Here is a 22,901-nt window from a genome sequence, read left to right as displayed (position 1 = left end):
CTTAAAAATATTAAATACATGTTAGCTCTAGTATTTGAATACAAACTACCAGCTTTTTAAGCAGAGATATAATAGAAGTGAATTAGTCAGGATTCCTGGGGTTGCCAGTGACAGAAACCTAACTTTCATTGTTTAAACACAAAAGAGGGGGTTTTGGCTATTGTAAGCAAATCCTGGGGGCCTCAGAACTTGAGTGCTTTTGGAAATCTCTCAATTTGTCTTGTTTCTGATTCTCCTTGTGCATTTTTTAGTTTCTCTACAAGGGAGGAACTCTGGTCTCTAACAACTCTTGAACTTATGTATTTCTAGTTTAGTCAACAAAAAGGAAAGAATTTTCTTGCTTCAGTCAGAAAAAAAGTTCCTCAGGTGGATTTTACTTGGCCTGGATTAAGTACCACTCTAGGCCAAATGGAATACCCATGGAGGTTAGTATGTAAAAAGCAGTCATCTCCCATGTGAATCACATGGTTAGACAATTTTCTAGAATGAGAGGAGGCATTAGATGGAGCACCAACAAGAGAGATTTGGGTTGTTTATTGACTCTAAAGATGGTAAGAGTTGAGGGCAATATGGGGTTGTAATAAAAGCTAGAAGTTTGCCTTGATGGAACTAGAGTATCCAGAGTGAGGACATGATGGCTGTGTCTATTCCTCCTTCTTTGGGTCATTCCTGGAGTATCATATCTGGTTCTGATCATAATGCTTGAAAACAAAACAAACAAATTAGAAATATGAGAGTTTCCAAAAAGGTGAAAAAATGCAAAATTTTATTATGAGCACAAAATGATGACAGATTAGGCATGTTTAACCCGAAGGAGAGGATACATATGGAGACATGATAGGTGTCTACCATTTATTTGGGGAAGTTTTCTGTGGAAATAGGATTCAACTTGACTTATCCTACTTTAGTGGGTCAAGCTGGCTCCAATGCCACTTGTGACATGTCACTAGCAAGCTCTGGTGTGCAGAGGAGGACCAGGCCACTTATTAGCTGTGGCATGTTTAGCATCTTGACTAATACGTCTCATGTGAACATGTGAGTATTTCATTTGAGATTGTGTTAAAGATTCCAGGAGGTAAGGAATCAAATGCTGCTTACAGGATGCCTGCCATATTGTGGTGGCTCCATACATGGTAGCATTGACATTAGCAGAATTTGCATTCACATAAGGAAGTCAGTGTCAACAAATAACGGGATCCAACTGCAAATGAGAGTCTTTACAGATAGTGAGCTTGCTGTCACTGGAGGTGTTTAAGCAAATGCCTAAAACCCACTTTGTGGAATGCATTCAAACATTGCATCTGGACTAGGTGGCTTTCAGGATCCCATCTGAGTTACAGCCAGTGATTCTAGATTCTTATCCATTTCTTAACTCCTTAAACTATTTTTCAAATCCATATTCATAATTTATCTGTTTTTAAAAATTTAACAAGTAACAGTTTTAGTGATAATTATTGCATTTCTATATTTATAGATAACTGGCACATATGGAGGTGGAATAGCACAATTTGATATTTCCTCATGTGCCAGATTTTTTTTAATAAATATAGAAAATCCTATAGTTATGAAAACTATTTGTTAAAATTAAATGTATATACCACTGGGCATCTGTTCTGATATATCAGATCTCTCAAGAGCTAGTTTTCCTGTTGCTATTGGATGGAACCCAGTATTAGCCCAGAGCTTAAGGGCCTTAAGTCTCAGAGTACCCAAATAAAACCTGAAAATACTTTACAAATTTCTGAACATAATGCACTTCTACTCATTCTGGTTAAAATTAAACTATCTATAAAAATAGAAAAATATCTCCTCCCCTCCGGAAAGCAACAGTGGGTTTTTTTCTCCCTCAATGTTAAGAATTCCAAGTAGACTACATGGTACAATAAAAAGACTACATTTTAGGGCCAACTAGATTTGAGTATAAATTCTGCCTCTCTCTCTTTCTACCTGTGTGGTCTTGGGCAAGTTGTTTAATATCTTTGAGCTTTCTTATCCCACCTATAAAACGAAGAGAGTAATGTCTACCTTTTAGGTGTGTTGTGAGGGTAAAATAATATGAAATGCCCTGTGCACAGTAGACGGTTAAAAAAATAGTGATTCTCTCTTGGATATGTTTGAGGCTGTGCATTTTGGACATAACAAGGGGATTGTATTGATGCTAGGAATAGCTCTTAAAGTAATATCTACCATTGATTGGGTACTTCCTATGTGTTGGGTACCAGATTAAACATGTAAAATACATCATTTCTTTTAATCTTATCAATAGTTGCCTGGGAAACATGACAGCAAGACAGTTTTACAAGTAAGAACTGACACAGAAGTTAACTTCTCAAGGTCCTATACTTTGCAAGTTGCAGAACTGGGTCTCTTACCCAGGGCAGGCAGATTCAGGAGGCTTAGTTTTTAACTCTTACTCTACATTGCTTAGCTGATACTCTAAAAGAATCTTTCAAAGAACGAAAGCAATGTTAATGGTGTTTTGTACTTAATGTAGATGATATTGTCATTTCATTTGCTCAGGTGAGATGGTTTTTCTTTTACGTGGCTGAATTATGACCTGCTAACTTTTTGTAGTTGCAACGCCCACAGATTTTGATGGGTAGAGCTATGACTGGGGACTCCTTCCATTCTATTTATTGTTCTCAGATTATTAATTTGCATGTGGCGATAGTCCAGGCAATATGATCTAGATAAAATTATGGATTAGTGAGTTTGATCTCTTGTCTCCCTTCACTTGGGGGAACTCCATTGTGGGTCTGTCATGCTCTCCATCTGCATCAGTGGTCAGGTACAGCTGCTGCCATTCCCATTAGCATGCCTGGGGACAGTCTCCTCACGCCACAGCAGAGCATCTGGTTCTTAATGCCTGGTGGCCTCTCGTGACCTTGAGAACTTCCTGAGATGGTTGGAATACCTGTTTTTTCTATTTAGAAGGACACAGCTCTTACCTTTCACTGAATGTCAGTGTTTAATTTGCGAGCTTCCAATTTAGGCTTATTTTTGAGAATTCAAATCTCTTTTCAGGCAAATTAGGTTAAACTGTTTGCGATGTGGGAGCTACTTGACCTTGAATCATCTTTTTTCCTTTTTGAAAGAGAGATAACAAAGGGGTTGGCAGATGAGATTTAACATGCTCTGGAGAAAGCAGACAGAGCTTATGAGCATAAACCTATAGTTTAGGGAACTAGGAAATAAGCCAGAGACCAAGGATGTCATCTTCAGAAGGAAAACAATCCATACCTTTCTTTCTTGATGATTATATCTAGTGCCATACAAATTCTGTAGCATGTATTTTATTTTTTAATGGTTTCCCATACAAAGGTTATTGATATTTAACAGATTCTAAACAAAATTTAGGTAGACAATATTAAAAATATAAACAGAAATTCAAGAATATCAAGTCCAAGATTTTATTTAAATACAATAGTACATATTTTCTTTTTCAGTTCAATAAAAGTTTTCCATATACCCATAAAGAAGAAGCAGTTCTTAGGTACAGTGTTCCCTTATCTCTGATGTCTCCGGATGGTCTGTAAAGAGAGCCACTTGGCATTTCATTCCTAAACAAATTGTAGACCCATTGCAAGAGAACAAAGAGGCTCAGTTGAAAAGGCATGCATGATTTGACAATTATCTAGGGCAGTGGGTCTCAAATTTAACACATATCAAATGCCCTGGGAGATTTATTAAAACAGAGTGCTGAACCCACACTCTGAGTCTCAGACAGAGTTAAGTCTGGGGTGGTACCCAAGAATTTGCATTTCGAATACATTCCCAGCTGAGGCGGATACTTCCAGTCTCAGATCCTTGATCTACAGCAGAGCTGTCCACTAGAAATATAACATGAGGCACAGAGGTAATTTTAAATTTTCTAGTAGCCTCATAAGGAAGTGAAGAGGAATAAGTCATATTAATTATAATAATACATTTTCTTTAACCTAAAATATCCAAAATATTATCATTTCAAGTCATTATAAAAATTATTAATGAGGTATTTTACATATTTTTTATATTAAGTGTTTGAAATCCGGAGCATATTTTCTGCTTGTGGTACATTCTAGTGTGTGCCAATTAAGACTAGTCCCTTTCCAAGTGCTTCATGGCCGTGCGTGGCTACCAGTGATTGTATTAGAAAGTGGGGAACAAATATTCTAACAAATTACATTGCAAAGAAAAGGCTTAGAGATATTGTCAGCAGGTCTCAACCTTGGCTGCACGTCAGAATCACTTGGGAGACTTAAAACATACCAGTGCCGGCTGGGCGTGGTGGCTCAGGCCTGTAATCCCACCACTTTGGGAGGCTGAGGCAGGTGGATCACAAGGGCAGGAGATTGAGACCATCCTGGCTAACACGGTGAAACCCCGTCTCTACTAAAAATACAAAAAATTAGCCAGGCGTGGTGGCGGGCACCTGTAGTCCCAGCTACTCGGGAGGCTGAGACAGGAGAATGGTGTGAACTCGGGAGGCGGAGCTTGCAGTGAGCCGAGATCGCACAACTGCACTCCAGCCTGGGCGACAGAGCGAGACTCTGTCTCAAAACAAAAACAAAAACAAAAAAACCCCACAAAAAACCATACCAGTGCCTAGGTCCCACTCCCAGACAATCTTATTTAATTGGTCTGGAGTGGGGTGTGGCCAATAGTCTTTTAAAAAATCTTCCCAGCCAGTTATAAAGTGCAGCCAGTTTGAGAATCACTGAGGTAGACAAAAGCCCAGCTGAAGTAGGATCCACCTATATATGTGTAATCCACTTACACATGTGCCCTTGGTAAAGGGAGAAAATAAGAAATACTAATACCAGTAAGATATCTACAACAGACATGTTCAAAGAGATTGCTTACTCCTTACCACCCTGGGAAACAAATACTGCTATTTTGCAGAAAGTGTAGTTGAAACTCAGAAAGATCAAGTGGGTCAGCCAACTTCAGCTGTGCTGCAACAAAGACACACAGTGACATGCAGATAAAACAACTAATTTCAAGACCTGCTTTCTATAGTATCATCTGTCTGACTTGTTATTTAATTCTCATTCAACTGTTTCTGCAACTAGAACTGTGGGTACACCCTCCCTTACCTACTTGTTTAATTGAAGACAGTCTCCTCACTTTTAGAGAAATACAGAAACATAAGTTCCATTAATACAAAGCAAATATAGCCGGTGGCTTCTTCCCACAGAAGATCTAGATCATTTTCCAAATGTTTGAGGGTAGTAAAGAACAAGATGATGAAAACTGGCAGAATGTTTTCTCTTGCTAGTCTGTTTTAAAGGGAATTTCCTCTGGGTCATCATTTATATTTGGTTCTTTGAGTTGAAAAAGATGTCCATTTGATATCTGAGAAACTTTTTTAGCCCTGACGTTTGCACTTTAAAGCTTATCTTCTTAGAACTTGCAAGCCAAGTTGTGCGAGGGAGCCCAGGATAGCAGACGGCATGGTGTGCGGGTGGAATCCGGCAGCCTGGCAGAAGAGCAGATGGAGGCACCCAGATGCAGCCCTCCCTGGCTGTCGGGGCCAGGGGCAGAAGGCCCTTGGCTCGCCAGGAGCTGCTGTTCCACATCCTCACATCAACTTACTATGAGCTCTCCTGAATTAAAAAGTTTGTCTGAGGCCCTTGTAATTTGCTATTGTGTGGAATGTAGTGTATTTAATATATGGCTTGAATTTCAAAACTCAAAGGCCTTAAACCCCTTTTTTGGCCTCACCTCACTCTCTTCTGAGTCTTTTTGAAGCTAAGAATTATATTTCCACTCCAAATATCTCACGTACCGTGTTTGTTGTAGCCCACTTTTCATGCACTTCAAAATCATTAAACAAAGTAAGACTCTGGGTCTCTCATTGATCTGTCTTGAATTTTTCCTGTAACATTAATGATACAAGGAGATCTACCAGTTAAGCTAATTATTTATGTTTTTATGCTGTATAGGCCATGGGTGTAACCTTGGAATCCACCGCCGAGAGCCCTGGCCCCGAAATATTTCCTTGGAAACTTCAACTTTTGAATGCCTGTATCTAAAAAAATGTCCAATAAAACCCCTATTCAAATCTATTTCACTAGTTCTTGAAATGTGGTGACCATTGGTTTGAATAAAGGCATTTTATCTGTCCTTTATTCACTTATTAGCAAATGGTCTTCATGGTGGATCCAAATACGTGATGGAGAGGAAGGAATTTTGAAGGATACTAGTATGCCCATTTAGACAATTTATACTAGATGCACTTCAAGAAAGAAGGAGAACACTCCATATTGTAGAGAACTGAGAATAAAATTGGATAGTTAGGCCTAGTTGAATTAGGTAGACCCATACACTTTGGCAAAATAATTTGCTCCCAAGACTTTGCTCCTGATAAGAAAAGGGTGTTTTAATAATTTTCTCAGCAGGGGAGTTATGGAACTGATGTTGAGTTGTTCATCAAGGACTACTTGGCTGTGGTTGAGGGAAGGTGTTTTGGCTGCCCTCAACATGATTTTGTCCTACCACGAATCACCCCAAATAACAGATAAAAACAGAAGTCCCCTAAGTCTCTTCCAGCTAGAGTAGAATTTCCTCCTATATAATAGTATGCTAACTGTGATTCCTCCTGAGGTCTCTGTTTCATTCCATTGGGGCCTCAGAAGCTGAAGACTATATAATAGGTATCCTGGTATAAAGCTACGCATGAGACCCATCTGCTTCATGCTAGTGGGTTGTGATCCAGCCTTCCAAATAGAGGTGTGGGAGACGCTGATCATGAGGACTGCTCAGAGACAGTGGTCAATATGCTGTACATTCTTCAGCACCCCTGGCAGAGACGGGGACGTGTGTCCTCTTCCCTAAAGCCAATTGAAGGAGGGAGCTTCACAGGAACAAGTAGGGAGCTTGCCACATCTCTTGGAGTTCGGAGCACTCAAGGACTCTGTAAACATGCCTGCTGGTGGAAGCTGGCTGAGAAAGAGAGGCCTGAGTTCTCAATGAGAGGTCCACTTCCAGCAGCAGGGCAGGGAGCCTGTCTCCAGACAAGACAAGGGCCCAACAGGAGGTGCCAACCGGGAGCCATCTTAAAAGTTGTCTTGCCCAACAAGGCCACCTGAAGGGGCCATTTGACCCCAAAAGGTGAATGGACATTTTATTCATGATCAGGAAAAAGTAAGCCCAGGAAACTTATTTGAAAAGAGTGTAATAGAAAATACAAAGTTTCTTTCTATTTGCATAATACAGAATTGAACTTGTTTAATTAATAAAACAGCTATATAGAATGCAACTTCAAGTCACCCTCAAATAAAGATACAATAAAAATAAAAATATGGTTTACTATGTAAATCCTCTGGCTTCACCAATATCAATTGTCCCTAAGCAGTTTTAAAGCTGTCACATTAATTGTTTTGTATTAGGAAGATTTGTCCAGTATGACAAGTATGAGGGATAGGTCAGAAGAAAGAGAAGAGTGAGTTTCTGCCTCTCTCTTACTTCCCCTTCTCTCACCCTAAGATGTTCTTACATAAACCTCTTATAATAATACCCTGTCCACTTCCTTGCTGCCCTTATAAAAATTATTCTTTAGCTATCTGTTTTGACTTATCTCCTGAACTAGATGTGCTGTATGGAGAAGTCAGGGATTCATATTCCTATTTGTATTCACAGCACCTAGGACAGCTCCTGGCCCACTGCATGTGTTCTAGAAATGCTCGTTACATGGATGAATGAGTCCCGGTTGTGTTGCTAGGTCTGAGAGCGTTGGGGCATTCTTTGATAGCTGACTTTATCTGGGCGGAAGTTTTCTCAGTTGTAGAAGTATTGGTCTCAATTTCTAGGTTTCTTTCAAACTACAAATCTCTGATACAGTAAGTATAAGAATAGGAGAATCAAATAACAGAAAGCGTCAAAGGCAATGCCAATGGTGGTAAGCTTGAAAGAATATGAGAAAATAGTAGAATCAACAGACAGAACTAATTGCAGTTAGGAGTGATAATTGGGACACATGAGAAGAACTTTTTTGAAACATGTTTATCTGAAATAAAGGAAATATATCCAATTAAAAACCCATCTGTATGTCAAGTTTAAGTTAGAAATTTGGTGGTTATCTTTACACAGTGATAGAAAGTAGCTAATAAAGCTGATTTCGAGGGAATAAAGCAAAGTATTAAAGGAAGAGCTTGAAAGTATACTGAGAGTTGGTGGGTAGAAAATGAAGGCTCCTCCTTAAAAGCAAAAGACAAACGGGTGGAGAGTGATTCAGAGAAACACTGCCCCATACATAAGAACCTAAAGAAAAATGTAATTCAAGGGATGTTTTGCAGAAAGATTTTGGTACTCATAGTTCACAGTAAGAAACTGAAGTTTAATTGGGATGGATCTACAAACTATTCACCAGCAGTAGATTAGCGTGACCTCCTCTGCCACCACTGCTCCACAAAGAGCTGTGAACATGTCTTTTTAAAATTTTTACCGTAATATGATGCACCCACAAGATGGAAGGTTCCAAACTGAATGGGAAAAGAACAAAATTATATTTTAACTTTTATTATTATTGGGACAAAAACATGCCAATTATTTCAGGTAGATTTTGAATGGATTATTCTCAGGACAGGACAAAAAGTGGTAAAGGGGCTAATAAATAAACTATTGTCCACATCCAAAGACACATTCGTTCTTCCCCAAATAGCTGTTTGATGTCGTGTTGCCATGTATATGGAACTAAGTCTGGTATTTTAGAGAAGAACCTAAAACCATTTTCTTTAGCATACGGATGTGATGTGAGAGGACCCTGGAATATGAGCTGGAGTTCAGTCACACGGCATCAACACCAATAAGTGAGACTTAGGATTGGCTTCCCCCGTTAAACTAGCACAGGGGATGAGATGACCATAACATTTTTGAAGGAAAACTAGTGTGAGGAAGAAATCTTGTAGAGCGATCTTCAGATGCACTTGTTGGATATTCTAGAATGTAAAATAAAACAGTATTATTATTTTTTTATGTTAGACTCAGCTGTTTTATTTTAGACTCAGCTGTTGACGTTCCTCAAGATCGTTGCCCACCAACTTTACAAGAACCAACAGAAGTACTGATGGGAGAACACACCCCAGTATTTCTTTTCCTTATCTGTAGAATGGGACAAAGTCTATCCACAGGACCTTCAAGGCAGAGGGAGAAAAAGACGGCCTGTACTATCAAACCTCTTTTGTATGTAGTAGGAACTGTAATATCCAGAAATACACGAACAGTTTGAAAATTGCTCAAAATGCTGGGTGTGCGTGAAAGCTGCGCTGTATCAAAGAAAGGATCCAAAGGACACGTTTTCAAAAGGAAAAACTGTGAGCAAAGAGCACTATGGCCAAATCAACATGAAAACAGTGGCTGATATAATCGCTGCAAAAGGAACAAATGTTAAGCATTCTCCCTTCAGCTCAGTTGGCCTATTATACTTCTGAATACCGAGGCTTACAACGCCTCCCCCTCCCTCCCTCCAATTTCAGAAGTGTCAGACAGGAGACACAGTGCCAGCAAAAAACCTTCCACCGATCTCTTGTTAGCTAACTGCGTGTTTTGTTCGGTGGTTACATGTCTGCGCAGGCCGACTTTGTGTCAGTCATAATTACCACCTGTTCACTCGCTCCCTTCAGGCCCCATCACCTCTGCGGCATTCAGCAGCCAGCAGCAGGAAGCAGTGTAGATTGCCCAGGAGCAGCGACTGTCAGGCTCTGGGTTTCAGGGTATAATTGCTGCCTGTGCACAAAAAGCTCTGGCCTCTTCCCTTCTGTCCCCTCCTGAATCGGGAGTGAAAAGACCCAGCTGCACGCTCTAACGCTAACTCGTATTCTTCAGGCAGAGGCGATCAGAGGCACCTCAAATGTCATTTTCGTGCCATGAATCATATCTGAACTCTCAAACATGTCATTCTGTGAAAAAAAAAGTTCAATTTTTAAAAATGGTACAGACCATCACTTCTTGCCCCTGCGGTTTAGTGCTCCATGGCGCACAGTTGGCTTTTGTTTTTAATAGCATCGTTCTCTGAAGTTTTCAATTCGAGACTTTCATAAAAATGATATTTGAATTACATATTTGCATCTTTCCCCACACATTCTGATACCATATAAAATAAACAATGGATAACACTAGCTGACTTTAATTGAGCCCATAGTACTTGACAGTTTATTGTTTTAAACACTGTGCTAAGTAACTAATCCAATCTTCATGACTCCCCTAAGGGGTGGGGACCATGGTTATGCCCTTTTATGGATGTAAATATCAAGGCATAGAATGGTTAAATTTTACCAATTTTTTCTTAACAGTGCCGTTATCTTTTCTTGCCTCCAAAGCTTTGTCCATGCATGCTAACTAACCCTTTCCTCCCCATCAAGCTATCTCTTGCATTTGCTAAAACTCATCTGAAATATCAGTTGCTGGAGAAAGCTCTTCCTAACCTAGTCCCCAGGCTGAATTAGATACTCTAATGAACTTGGCTCATATCAGTTGGAAAACTCTTATTTATGCTACTGTAATTGTGGTTGTTGTGTCTGTTATTTCCTTACAGGCCACGGCTATACGTTTCCACAATTAAATTAGTTCCTCGAGTCAATTGTTTTCTGACCCCGGGCTGTTTTAACATTTACAGTTGCCCCTTGGTATATGCAAGGGATTGGTTCCAGGTCCCTGTCATATACTCAAATTCGCACATAAAGTCCCACAGTTGGCCCTGTGGAACCCACGTATACAAAAATCAGTTCTCCATGTCAGCGGGTTTCACACCACTCGAATACTCTGTTTTCTATCTGCATTTGTTTGAAAAAAAATACTTACATGTAAGTGGATGCTGAAAGTTTAAGCCCCTGTTTTTCAAGGGTCAACTGTATTTATATAGTTATAAGCAAGAAAAAGCTGATGAAAACCACAGCATTTCCTTGCCATTGTTTTTTCCCTCAAATTTACCAAAACATTCGGTCTCCGGCTCTCTGTGGTTATCATGAAGCACAGTCACAAATGTCTACTGCTGACATTGACATTAGAAGATAAGACGACTTAAATGTTTAAAACTTCAGACTTATGCAAATAAGGGTCTGTAGGTGCAAAGCTGAAATGCTTCCATGTCAGAAGTTCCCAGGATTCAGATTCTTTGCCTTCTAGTAATCTCAGGGAGGCAAGGATGGATTCATATCAGACAGGCCAGCGATTCCCAAAGCTGGCTGATCGTGGGAATCACCTGGAGAACTTTGAAAGAAATGCAGATTTCCTGGAATCCTACCATCAGGCTATTGGTTCAGAATGTTTGGAGTTGAGACCCAGGAATATGCATCTTTTCAAATTGCCCTAGTTAATTTTAACAACCGGCCAGTTTGGGAGCAGTGTTACAGGACTTGAGGTGGCTTAAGTTCGTTTGATTTAAGTAATGACTGAAAACATGTAAGGACTGTCTTCTGATGTGTGGATATGGGAACCTCAGAGAGAATAAAAGAAGCAACTTACTGGATGAAAATATCAAGACGTAAAATGGCTAAGTCCTTCAGTGTTTCCTTAACTGTGCCGTTATCTTTGCTTGCCTCTAAAGCTTTGCCCATGTGGTGCCCATAATGCCAGTTAGCCTTTTCCTCCCTATCAAGCTAACTCCTGCCTATGCTCAGACTCCATCTCAAATATCAGTTGCTTGAGAAACCGTAGCTTGTTTCTGTACATCTGTAGCACATAGCAAATGAACAAGAAATAGACATTTTTGTCTTTTAGGTCAAGGCTCAATTGGAATAATCTGGAGAAGCTTTTCTACAATGTCTACACTCCAGGGCCCACACCTGCCAATGAAAGCTGTACCTGAAATCTGAAGAGGACCAGGTATCAATATTCTTTGAAAAGCAGCCCAGATGATGCAGCTGGGTAGGTGTGGGATTAACAGCACAGCCGGGAAGGTTTGAATTGGAAGCACTTCAGAAACTGTCATATGCGGGAAAGATGGTACCTCATTCAGACCGACCACCATTTCCCGAAGATTTCTCCCAGAACACTACTTCCTCAAGATGCCCTGAGAACGTAATTCTGTGACCAAATGCATGTGAGAAATGCTGCCAACTGCTGACTCCTATCTTTGAGACTTATCTACGTAGTGCTTTTAGTGCTTTTTTGTTATGACCTTGGCTCACTGCAGTTTCACCCTCCTGGGCTCAAGCGATCCTTCCACCTCAGCCCTTCAAGTATCTGGGACTACAGGCACCTGCCACCACGTCTAGCTAATTTTTGTCTTGTTTGTAGAGATGGAGTTTCACCATGTTGCTCAGGCTGGTCTGAAACTCCTGAGCTCAAGTGATTCTCCAGCCTCGGCCTCCCAAAGTGCTGGGATGACAGGCGTGAGCCACTGTGTCTGGTCTGTAGTGCATATTAATGTCTCTGAGAAAACCTGTGACCAAGAAAACTATTACCTTGGCTTAATCCAGTAGTTTTCCAGGAAATCTGCTTCTTTATTTCACAGCACCTAACACCCTGTGGACCTCCAGAAATGGTGATTCAAGGTGAGGAGGAAGAGTACTGAGCCCTGTCAAGGGCAGCATTGGGCGAGGAGCCTGTCAATTACATGTTAGGAAGTGAAGACACCTAGACCTCGGATTCCAATTCTGATGCTTCAGTTTTAAAATGGTGGGGTGTGAGGGGCCGATGGAGAAGAGTCTTTATGAACACGAATGGACCAGGGCGCTTTGACCTTTTGTTCTGTGGTGTCCTCACTTATTAGGTCACATAACCTTCAGTGGGCTACATAAACCTCTTTTCTCATCTTCAGCAGAACAAAAAAACTGTGGTCTGGGCTTAGGGGCCAGTTGGATTGGGTTTTGGTCATTGATTCGTGCTGGTCTTTGAAATGTGAGTGGAAGGGGCAGACAGGCGTTGAGTCCAAGCAGAAGCCTTCGATGTACTTGTGTGGCTTGGCTCTGCCTCTGTGCCCCTCCCTCCTCCTTGAGAACAATATGCCCCACATGGGAGCTGCTCATTCAGCCAGGCCTCCAGGACTAGAGGACAAATGGGGCTGAGCACAACCAAGCCCAGCTGAAGCAGGTCAGGGTTCAATGTAGCCTGAACATGAAATAAATATTTGTAATTGTAAACCAGGAAAATTTGGGTAGAGTTTATTATAACAAACTGCAATCTATAAACCTGATTTGGGTCGGATTTAAAGAAACCAAACAATCTCTAAAAATTAGGAGGTAAACAGGAAAACTTGTACACTGACATTAAGGAATTGATGTCATTTTTTTTCACAAGATGTTATAGAACTATTTCACTTGTGTTTAAATAAAGAATCCTTATCTTCAGTGATCCACACTGAAATACTTACGCATGAAATGGTATAATGGAAGGACAGGAAAGTGGGCAGAGTCATAAATGAAGTAAGAATGTCCAGGTGTTGATAATTATTGAAGCTGGGTAATGGATAATTGGGGGTTTACCATATTATTCAACTTTTGTTTATGTTCAAAATTTTCTCTGATTAAAAAGCTAGAAAATCAACATTCATACAAACTCTTCTCCATAAGTTGAAAATCGGTGGAGTATCTTGTTAGGATTATTATAGTCTTTTAATTTTATAGCACTGCCAATGAGCCATCCCTGCCATAAAAGAGTCAGCCAGAGATAACTGGTGACTTCCACCGCATAATTATTATCACCGTTTATTTCAGTGGAAACTGCTGCCTGTTTGGAGTTGGAACACTAAGAAAGACAAATGAAGATCTGGAGAACTCAAAGGATAATTATCCCTTTTGAATATTGACACACTTACATGTTTTTCCAGACGTAGATTTTGTGTAGGCGAAAGCTATTTGATTATAAAAGATCCGGTTTCTTCAAATTTTTAGAGGTAAAAACTTCATTAATTAACATCAAGGGAAATGGAGCATCTGCTACTTTTTTGTCAACAGATTTTAATAATATTGAGCACTGCTAATTGGATAGAACTGAAATATAGCTCTTTGTATGTTAAATTAAGATGATTTCTTCTGCTATTTTTCCCCTAAATTTTATTTAAACTATGGCAGCTCTTCAGAGTTTTCTTCTACCATTTAAGTTAAAGTGATTCTGAATGCCTAAAGGGGGTCCTGTGGAGCTCCAACGGTTATTCCACCTCGGCCCTGGAAAGATGGTACATCATTCAGACCAACTATCACCTAAAGGGGGTCCTTTAGTGATTCAGGTAAAGGGGATCCATGTTCAAAAATGCTGTCATCATTGCTATTGTGATAGTTACTGTGACCTGGAAGGAAAAGAAGGGCAATCAGACCTGCTAACATTTTGGCTCAAGGATTTTCTTGAATGCTTCTGAAGTCAGGCTATGAAACAGGGACATTTAACAGGCTGGAGGAGAAACTCCAAATACAATGCTCGTTAAAGACCAAATGAAATATTTGCTGAAATGGAAGTGATAGGAATGGTAGACAGTGGATTCTTTTGCTTCTCTTTAAACACTGACCATTCTTCCCAGCAGATGGTGGATTAACCATGGAGAACTGGAGGCAAATTTGGGGCCCAATTTAACCTCAGCTCTAATTAATCAACTGAAATCAGAGGCACCGTTAAACGAATCAGAATGTATTTTGATGCATAAGGGGAAGAAGAGTGGTGCAATGGGAAGAAAGATGAAAATGGAGTCAAGTTGCTTGATGGGCAAATTGGACTTCACTATTTTTTTGTTTTGTGGTTTTGAATAAATGACTCAAGAAGAACCAGCTCAGCAGAAGCTGAGCATCAACTTCTCTGTGTAATGATGAAAAGACTTATCATGTAGAATTGTAGTGAGGGAAAATTTTATAAGTTTTCAAGTTGTCTTCCTCCTCTGCCTTCTTGTGATATCAAAAAAAGGCTTCTAGACGTTCTTGGTTTTCAAACACTGGCATTCCCACTAAATCCCCTTGGGTGCTCTTGGTGCCAGTCCTGGGTCCTGACAGGAATCCACATTATACATGAGGTCAGGCCAGGCTTCTGCAGAAGAGCTTCCTATCAGTGGAAAATTCATTTCTGAGAAATTGCAGCCAAGAACATTACTAAGCCTTAAGCAAGTTCTTAAAATCCTCAGTCTAAGTGACTTAATTTTCCTGCAGTTCACTCACAGGTAATGGACTAGACAAGGAAGCATGATCCCGATACAACACAACAGCTCTGATGTCCTGCCACCTCATATGGGGCCAGTTATCCCAAGAAAATATGACTTAAGGCCGTGATGCACAGTTATGCAAGTTGTGCACTGCACAACTCCAGAAGGTGCAGTCAATGGGAATGGTACCTCTAGGTGTCAGCACTGCACAGTCAGCTTGGTTGTATTCTGTGGCTCTGAATTTGCAATCTTTCTTGGGACAGAGAGTTCCCAATGCCGTTTCAAGCAGCTGAGGCTGCCCAATGCTGTGTCTCTCAAGAGGCTCCCCTCCTGCATGCACATCCTGGGGTGTTCTGCCTACCATCTTTGACGTGTGCTGCCTTAGCCACAGAAAGGCCACAGTAACTAAAACCTGAGCCTCCTTCCTCCGATAGAAGCCAATGCTTCCTTTTACCTGGTGGTTGGCAGAGTCCCCTTGGGAGTCCCAGCAAGAGAGACGTCTTGAATGGCACAGCCTAGCAAGCAGACTCGAAGCTGTTGTCTGTGCTTCTGCACATCCTGCCTTCTGATCTTGATAACTGGGGTCCTCAGCACTGCACCACTGGCTCTCTCACTCAGGGGTCCACTGCTCAAGCCCACGTGCACATCCCAAGACCCCAAACCTCTCTTCCCTGAAGCTGGTAGAATATCACTCTCTCGCCAACCTCAGTCACAAGATTCTACCTTTTTCCTTAAGGATTTCCTCCCAAATCTCCCGAAACATTTAATATCTTGTTCACAGGGACTCTAAAGTTTTCTTGATTTTTTTCCCTTAAAGATAAAAGGTTTTGGGTTACATATTTTCCAGTAAAGTCTAAAGAATCTTCCCAATTCTTTTCCTTAAAAGGCAGTCACAAGCACACATACAAACACACTCTCGCTCTACCCTTCATAGCCTCTAGGCTACAAAATTGTATATAAAAAAATACTGTTTTTGCTTTTGTTTGTTTAGTTTTACTTAGATTTGCATCTTTATTTTAAGAGATGTGGAAAATAGCACAATGTTAGAATTCTGGTATAAATCATATACACCTTTATGCAAGATTTTCAAACAATTGTCAATACTTTTGGAGCTTCTATTTGGTGTGAGATGCTTGTGGAGAAGCAAGCATGTTTAAGTTAAAGTCCCTGATCTTAATGAGATTAGCATCTTTAGTATTAAGTATAATCTATGGAAATTTTCACCTTTTTACTTCTTCAATACAAAGATGACTTCCAGAATTTTATCTTCTAGGGCTTCAGAATTTGGGGTCTGGTGGGAAAAGAGAAGGATGATGCTGAGGTTGAAGCAAGGGTGAAAGCAAGAATAAGCAAGGCAAAGAAATGATCATTTCTTAGTACTTCACAGCTAGTAAAACACTTTTTAAATCGATTTCCTCTTTGACCCCACAATAATGTACCTTCCCTCTCTTTTACCCGTTCGTTGGGTGCCTACTGCATGCCAGAACCTGGGGTACCCATGAATAGAACAGTTCCAACTCAGGATTCAAGCAGTCAGGTGGAAGAGACAAGAAAAGTAAACAATTCTAGTAATGTGTGATACATTACATGTCAGAGGTTAAAAACCAGGTCTTTAGAGAAAGTTGGTCTGGCCCAATTCATCCTCAGCTCTGCTTAACGAATGGAAATCAGAGGCGCTGTTAAACCAATCAGAATCGAGTTTACTATATAAAAGAAGCAGGACAGCACAATGGAAGGAGTGGGGAAATTGGAATCAGGTAGCTTGAGGTTCACCTCTGAGTTTCACCACTTACTGTGTGGCTTTAGGCAAATTACTTTGGGGTAGGAGTGGGCAAGGTCAAAGAGCTGGCTTAGGGCACACATCTGGAAATACGTGATGGAAGGTGAATCTTGAAGAGTGAGTAGCAGCTGGTCAGCAAAGGAAATGGGTGGAAAGGCATGCCGGACACTCACTGCTCAAAGGCACAGAGGCAGGAAGGTGGGTTGGTCAGGAGGCTGCTGAGCAGACAGCTTGGGCTGGTGGAGCTGGGCAGACACTAACAATGACAGAGGACCCCATAAACCACACTCAGCGATCTGGACAGGCCATTCAGGATCTCAGCAGGCATGGTACATCACCTTTACATTGGCCCAATGAACGAGAATGAATTAGGGTTGCAATGGAGGCAAAGGACCTATTGGGAGGCCAAAGAAGCTGCTGTGGCAAGAAATGCTCCGAAGCTGAACTGCTTTGGGCACTGGCAATGAGTATGGAAAGGAGGGGGTTGAGTATCACAGCCAGCAGCTAATGTGGGGCACACCAGCATGGGCAGGGGTTTTACACATGTATCTTATTTCATCCTCAAAGTTGAACAGATACAAAGAGAGAAAGGTACACAGCAAAGTTGGACAACATAATGCTTTGTGTGAATTAGGAGAGGGGCTCCTAAGGGTGAGCACATGGTCTGAGAGAAGATTACATCTTAATGGGTAAAACCCCACTCCTTCCTATGGGCAGCCACGCCAGGTCACAAGGCTCAACAAGCAGAGAATATTGTCTCCCCTTTCCCCTTTAGCTGAGTGCCTCTGTTTGATGCCAAATGTATCAGTCTGTTTTCACAGTGCTGTAAAGAAATACTAGAGACTGGGTAATTATAAAGGAAAGATGTTTAATTGACTCACAGTTCTGCATTGCTGGAGGCCTCACGAAACTTACAATTGTGGCAGAAGGCAAAGGGGAAGCAGGTACCTCTTTACCAGGTGGCAGGAGAGAAAAGGGGAAAAGCCCGGGGGAAGCTGCCATTTATAAAACCATCAGATCTCGTGAGAACTCCTTCACTATCACAAGAATAGCATGGGGGAAACTGCCCTTATGATCTAATCACCTCCCACGAGATCTCCCCCTCAACACCTAGAGATTACAATTCCAGATGAGATTTGGGTGGGGACACAAAGCCTAACCATATCACCAAATTATACTTTGTGTGTGACAACCTGCCACATGAAGACCTCAAGACCCAGAAATGTTCATAGATTAGTGTGTCTCAGTCCATGGCTAGTGAGAGAAAAGGTAGGATTTACATCTTCATCGTTGTCTACCTCCAAAGCCTATGTTTGTAATGAGTGTAGTTGACATCATTATACTGAATTTTACAGATAAGGAAACTGAAGCTCCAAGGGTTTAACACAATTTTCCCATCACTGGAAATAAAGAGTGGTGGAAAGGGAAATGAAACTCCAAACGCCTGTCTCTAAATCTCACTCGCTTTACTAAAATCAAATTAACCTTAGTAATTTTAAGTGGCAAAAAATATGACAGAATCCAAGAAACTGTGGGCTAGTAATTCCAGGGTTGAACATGGATGAATTGCTTTAAAATTATGAACTGTATATCTCAGAATATGACTTTGAAGCAATTAAATTGTCATGACACTTCTTGTGGTCATATTTTGAATGCTGAAAAAATGCCTAGCTTGCAGATTTGGTGTTTCTTTCCCCTTAGCGTAACTGAGTAGCATTACCTATAAAACAGAGGGCAATTTTACATTATTACAAGTGTTATACTAAAATACACTTGGGTGCAATAAATACAGTGATATTTGTGAAAATGACCCCTATTTTATGGAGATCTCCAATTGCCTGTGTTCCATAATTGTTTATTCAGTGCATCTGAATAAACAGTTATGAGACACAGACAATTTCAAGAAGCACTTGTGCTGCTTTGAGGTGTGTTGACAACTAAATGTCCTGAATTCATGTGTCATCGGAGCCCCAGAATACACATAATAATGTGCATAATTCTAAAATCTAAAAACTCTTACATTCTTTCCAGATAATAATTGATAATGCATTTTTTTCCCACAACCTCTCTGAGACAAACAGTTCTCTCATATCCACTTTGCGATGAAACTGAGATCTGGAAAATTTGTGATTCACATACTGCTGTGATGATGGTGATGGGACAATGTGAAGAATACTTCTGGTGTGGTCTTTTGTAGATAAAAGAAATATGTACATCTGGGTTCTCTCTGTTGCTTACCAGGAACTGGTGCAATAGGATTATGATGGTTCTGTCTTTACAGATGAGAAAATAGATGCTTCACCCATTCATTCGTCCATCCAATAAAGGCATAGTGAGACCTTATTACTGCAAGGGACTGTTCAAATTGCTGAGAATACTGCTGCTGACAAAAGGGGAAACAAATGCCCGCCCTCAGGGAGATTCTGTTTTGGTTACTGGGTGTATTAATCTTCTCAGGCTGCCATAACAAAGTACCACAGACTGGGTGGCTTCCACAACAGAAATTGATTTTTTCTTAGTTCTGGGGGTTGGAAGTCCAAGATCAAGGTGGTTTCTCCTAAGACACAGTGTTGGTCCCTCCTGAGTCCTCTCTCCTTGATATGAAAGCGGCTGCCTTCTCGTGTCCGCATATGGCTTTTCTTCTCTGTGCATGTCCCTTGCATCTCTTTATGTGTCTAAATATTCTTTTCTTATAAGGACATCAGTCATAATAGATTAGGGCCTACCTTAAGGGACTCATTTTAACTTAATCACCTCTTCAAGGGCCCTATCTCCGAATAAAATCAAAGTCTGAGTAATTGGAGTTTAGGGCCTCAATGTATAGATTTTGGGGACATGGTTCAGCCCATAACACCTGTCTAAAGTTACACAGATGGTAGGTAGTCAGGTCAGGACTTACTGCTGCTTTTCTGACATATTCTCCAAACCTGGACCATGTTGCCTGCCTCTTGTGTACCAGATTAAGACCAGAAGCAGTCTGTTTCATAAAACTCCAGACTTATTTGGGAAGCAAATAAGTTGGGAAGGAAGGGGCCTGTGTGTACATATGTGTGTTTGTGTGTTGTTTTGACTGAACTACTTATACAAAGGATAAGTTTGTACCTCAGGGACTTGGATAATAGTTCGCGTTAATTGATCTCTCAAAGCTATACTCCTGGAACTTTCCAATTCATTGCTCAGGCCTCACCAATTATTCCTTCCCCTTCAGCTGTCAGCTTTCCAACATTTTGGTTTCTTCTATGTCTTTTTCCATGACTTCAAAATTCATGCCATTTAAAAGTAGTAGCTTCAACTATTGTTTACGCGAGAGCTTCTTTCTCTTTGACTTCAGGACTTTTTGCTTTGATAACTTCAAACGTCTCCCCTTCTACACCAAGCACTTAATGCTCACCAGTGGTTTTAGCTTTTCAAACACATTAATAATAATATATTTTGTGTTCATCTTTTCTTTATCAGCTTTAACGGTGCATTTCTGCCTGCTATCCTGGCATAAACAAGGCTATTAACTGAGTAATTGTTTAATGTCATAAGAAGTCCTATTGCTTTTTTAAAACACTTCTAAACACAGGCGGATCTGTACAACTGAAATTTTCATTCTGTGCTCTCAGTATACTGACTGTGAAATAAATAAAAGACAGCTTTTGCGTTTGGTAACCTTGAAGTCCTCAGGGTACTTTTACCTCCAAGGCTGGGTAAGTGAGTGTTTTCAAGTGACTTAAGAAGACAAGGAGAGGGAGACGGTGTATAGGGAGTCCTGGCTTCTACACGAAATAAGAACAGGACTTGGGATATTCAAAACACAAATTAAGAGAAGGAAGCAAAAGTAAGGAGAGAAAGAAAAAAGCAGAGAGGAATGACTTTATAATTTAAAATATACTTAGTATAGCATTTCAGTATTGTAATATGAGCAGAGCCTCTATATTTTCTACTACATTCCGTGGCTACATGCTACTTTTCTTCTGGAAGGAGTGCAGATTACTTAGCTTGTGTCCTTTTCTTTACCACCTCTGCATGCCATGCAGCCAGCCATCTCCAGGGCAGGGTAGACTAGAACCACTGTTTTTTTTTTTTTTTTTTTTTTTTTTTTTTTTTTTTTGGGGGGGGCAGAGTCTCACTCTGTTGCCCAGGCTGGCGTGCAGTGGCATGATCTCAGCTCACTGCAGCCTCCGCCTCCTCGGTTCAAGCAGTTATCCTGCCTCAGCCTCCCGAGTAGCTGGGATCATAGGCGCATGCCACCACGCCCAGCTAACTTTTGTATTTTTAATAGAGATGGGGTTTCACCATGTTGGCCAGGCTGGTCTTGAACTCCTGACCTCAGGTGATCCACCTTCCTTGGCCTCCCAAAGTGCTGGGATTACAGGTGTGAGCCACGGCGCCCAGCCTTAGACCACTATTTAATAGAAAATAATTGGACACCTTCTTCAATGATGAATAGAAAGAAAGACACTTGGGATCCAATTGAAGAGTACAGGCAGCCATTCTGGCAAGTGAGTTCTAAATTTGCTGTAATAACAACAATTTTAAAAAGTCCTTGGTTCTGTTTTAATAGAAATGAAAATAGTGTCCAGAGCATCCAGGGCTAAATTTCTTCTATAAATATGTACTTTCTTCATAGACCTAGTCATTTTGAGGCTTGCAGTTTTTCAGGGCAAATAATTCTGTGCTGATCTATTTTTCATAGGATAAAAAAAGTTCATGTTAGAGACATATAGTGACCTTTAGCTGTCTAAATATTAAGCAGACACCAGAGTAACTTCCTGAACCAAATAAGACTGGAGTGTTATGAGAAAAGCAGGGGTCAGGTTTTTCTATTAAAGGCCAGATAGTTAGTAAATATTTTAGACTCTGTGGGTCATATGGTCTCTGTCTTTACTCATCTCTGCAGTCATAGCACAAAAGTAGCCTCAGACAACATGGACAGCTGACCCTCAAGCACATGGAGCTAGAGGCACTGAACCCCCCATGCAGTCGGAAATCCACATATAACTTTTGACTCCCCCAAAACTTAACTACCAATAGCTTACTGTTGACTGGGATCCTTGTTGATAACATGAAGTCAATAAATATATATTTTATATGTTGTAGGTATTATATACTATATTTTTATAATAAAGTAAATAGAGAAAAGAGAATATTATTAAGAAAAATCATAAGGAAGAGAAAATATATTTACTATTCATTAAGTGAAGTGGATTATCATGAAGGTCTTCATCCTGATTGTCTTCGCATTGAATAGGCTGAGGAGGAGGAGGAAGAGGTGGGATTGGTCTGCTCTCTCAGGAAGAAAACTCATGTACAAGTGAATCCATGAAGTTCAAACCCGTGCTGATCATGGGTCAACTGTAAATGAATGGGCTAGACTTTGTTCCAATACAACCAACATTTATGAACCCTGAAATTTGAAGGGCACATAATTTTCATGGGTCACAAAATATTATTCTTCTTTTGACTTTTTTCCAATCATTTAAAAAAATGTAAATAATAGTCCTAACTTGTGGGCTACGTAAAAACAGGCTGTACACTTTTATTTGTTGACCTCTGAGATGCAAACTTGTGTGCGATTAGTAGTTAAATTATGCTACTGAGGGATATATGCCACATGATTAATTTCAATTGGGGAAATAAGGCAGTGATTTTTACCTGAATATTAATATCACTGAAATATCTAGATAATTAAGTTGATGTATTAATAGGACTTTGATTTTCTGCCACACGTAGCCAAAATTTACAGAACTGCCTGATTCTCTTCTGTTCTAGTTCTATTTACTGTGTGTCATAGGGACATAATTTATTTTTTAAAATCTTTTCTACCATATTCCTCTCCCTATCCCTTCCTCCCACTGAAGGAGAATCTTTTCTAGCTTGGCTCCTGGATATTTTCCGATGATGAATTAGAAGAAAGATAAGGCCCTAGAAGCCCAGAGAGTGGAGGAAGGACAAAGCCAGAGAAGATAAGCTGATCTACTTATAAAGATTACAGGATATGAGAAACCGGGAAAATCATTATACCTGGGACTGTGGAGTCAGTTTGGGATTTTAAGCTGGGAGAAGCTATGCAGACGAGAAGTAGGGGAAGGA

The 22,901-nt window shown here is 40.4% G+C and overlaps 1 long non-coding RNA gene across 1 annotated transcript in view; it reads right to left on the bottom strand.

The window, feature by feature from the left end:
- Positions 1 to 22,901, bottom strand: part of LOC134735767 (uncharacterized) — a 137,522-nt gene that overhangs the window by 100,233 nt on the left and 14,388 nt on the right. Inside the window, exon 2 of the long non-coding RNA XR_010119210.1 lies at positions 20,881 to 20,937. This is a non-coding gene — a long non-coding RNA (uncharacterized lncRNA). The remainder of the gene's footprint in view (positions 1 to 20,880; positions 20,938 to 22,901) is intronic.

Source organism: Symphalangus syndactylus, chromosome 2 (assembly GCF_028878055.3).
Source record: "Symphalangus syndactylus isolate Jambi chromosome 2, NHGRI_mSymSyn1-v2.1_pri, whole genome shotgun sequence".
NCBI lineage: Eukaryota > Metazoa > Chordata > Mammalia > Primates > Hylobatidae > Symphalangus > Symphalangus syndactylus.
Note: the sequence above shows the minus strand (reverse complement) of the source record. Positions and strands in the feature narration are given on the sequence as shown.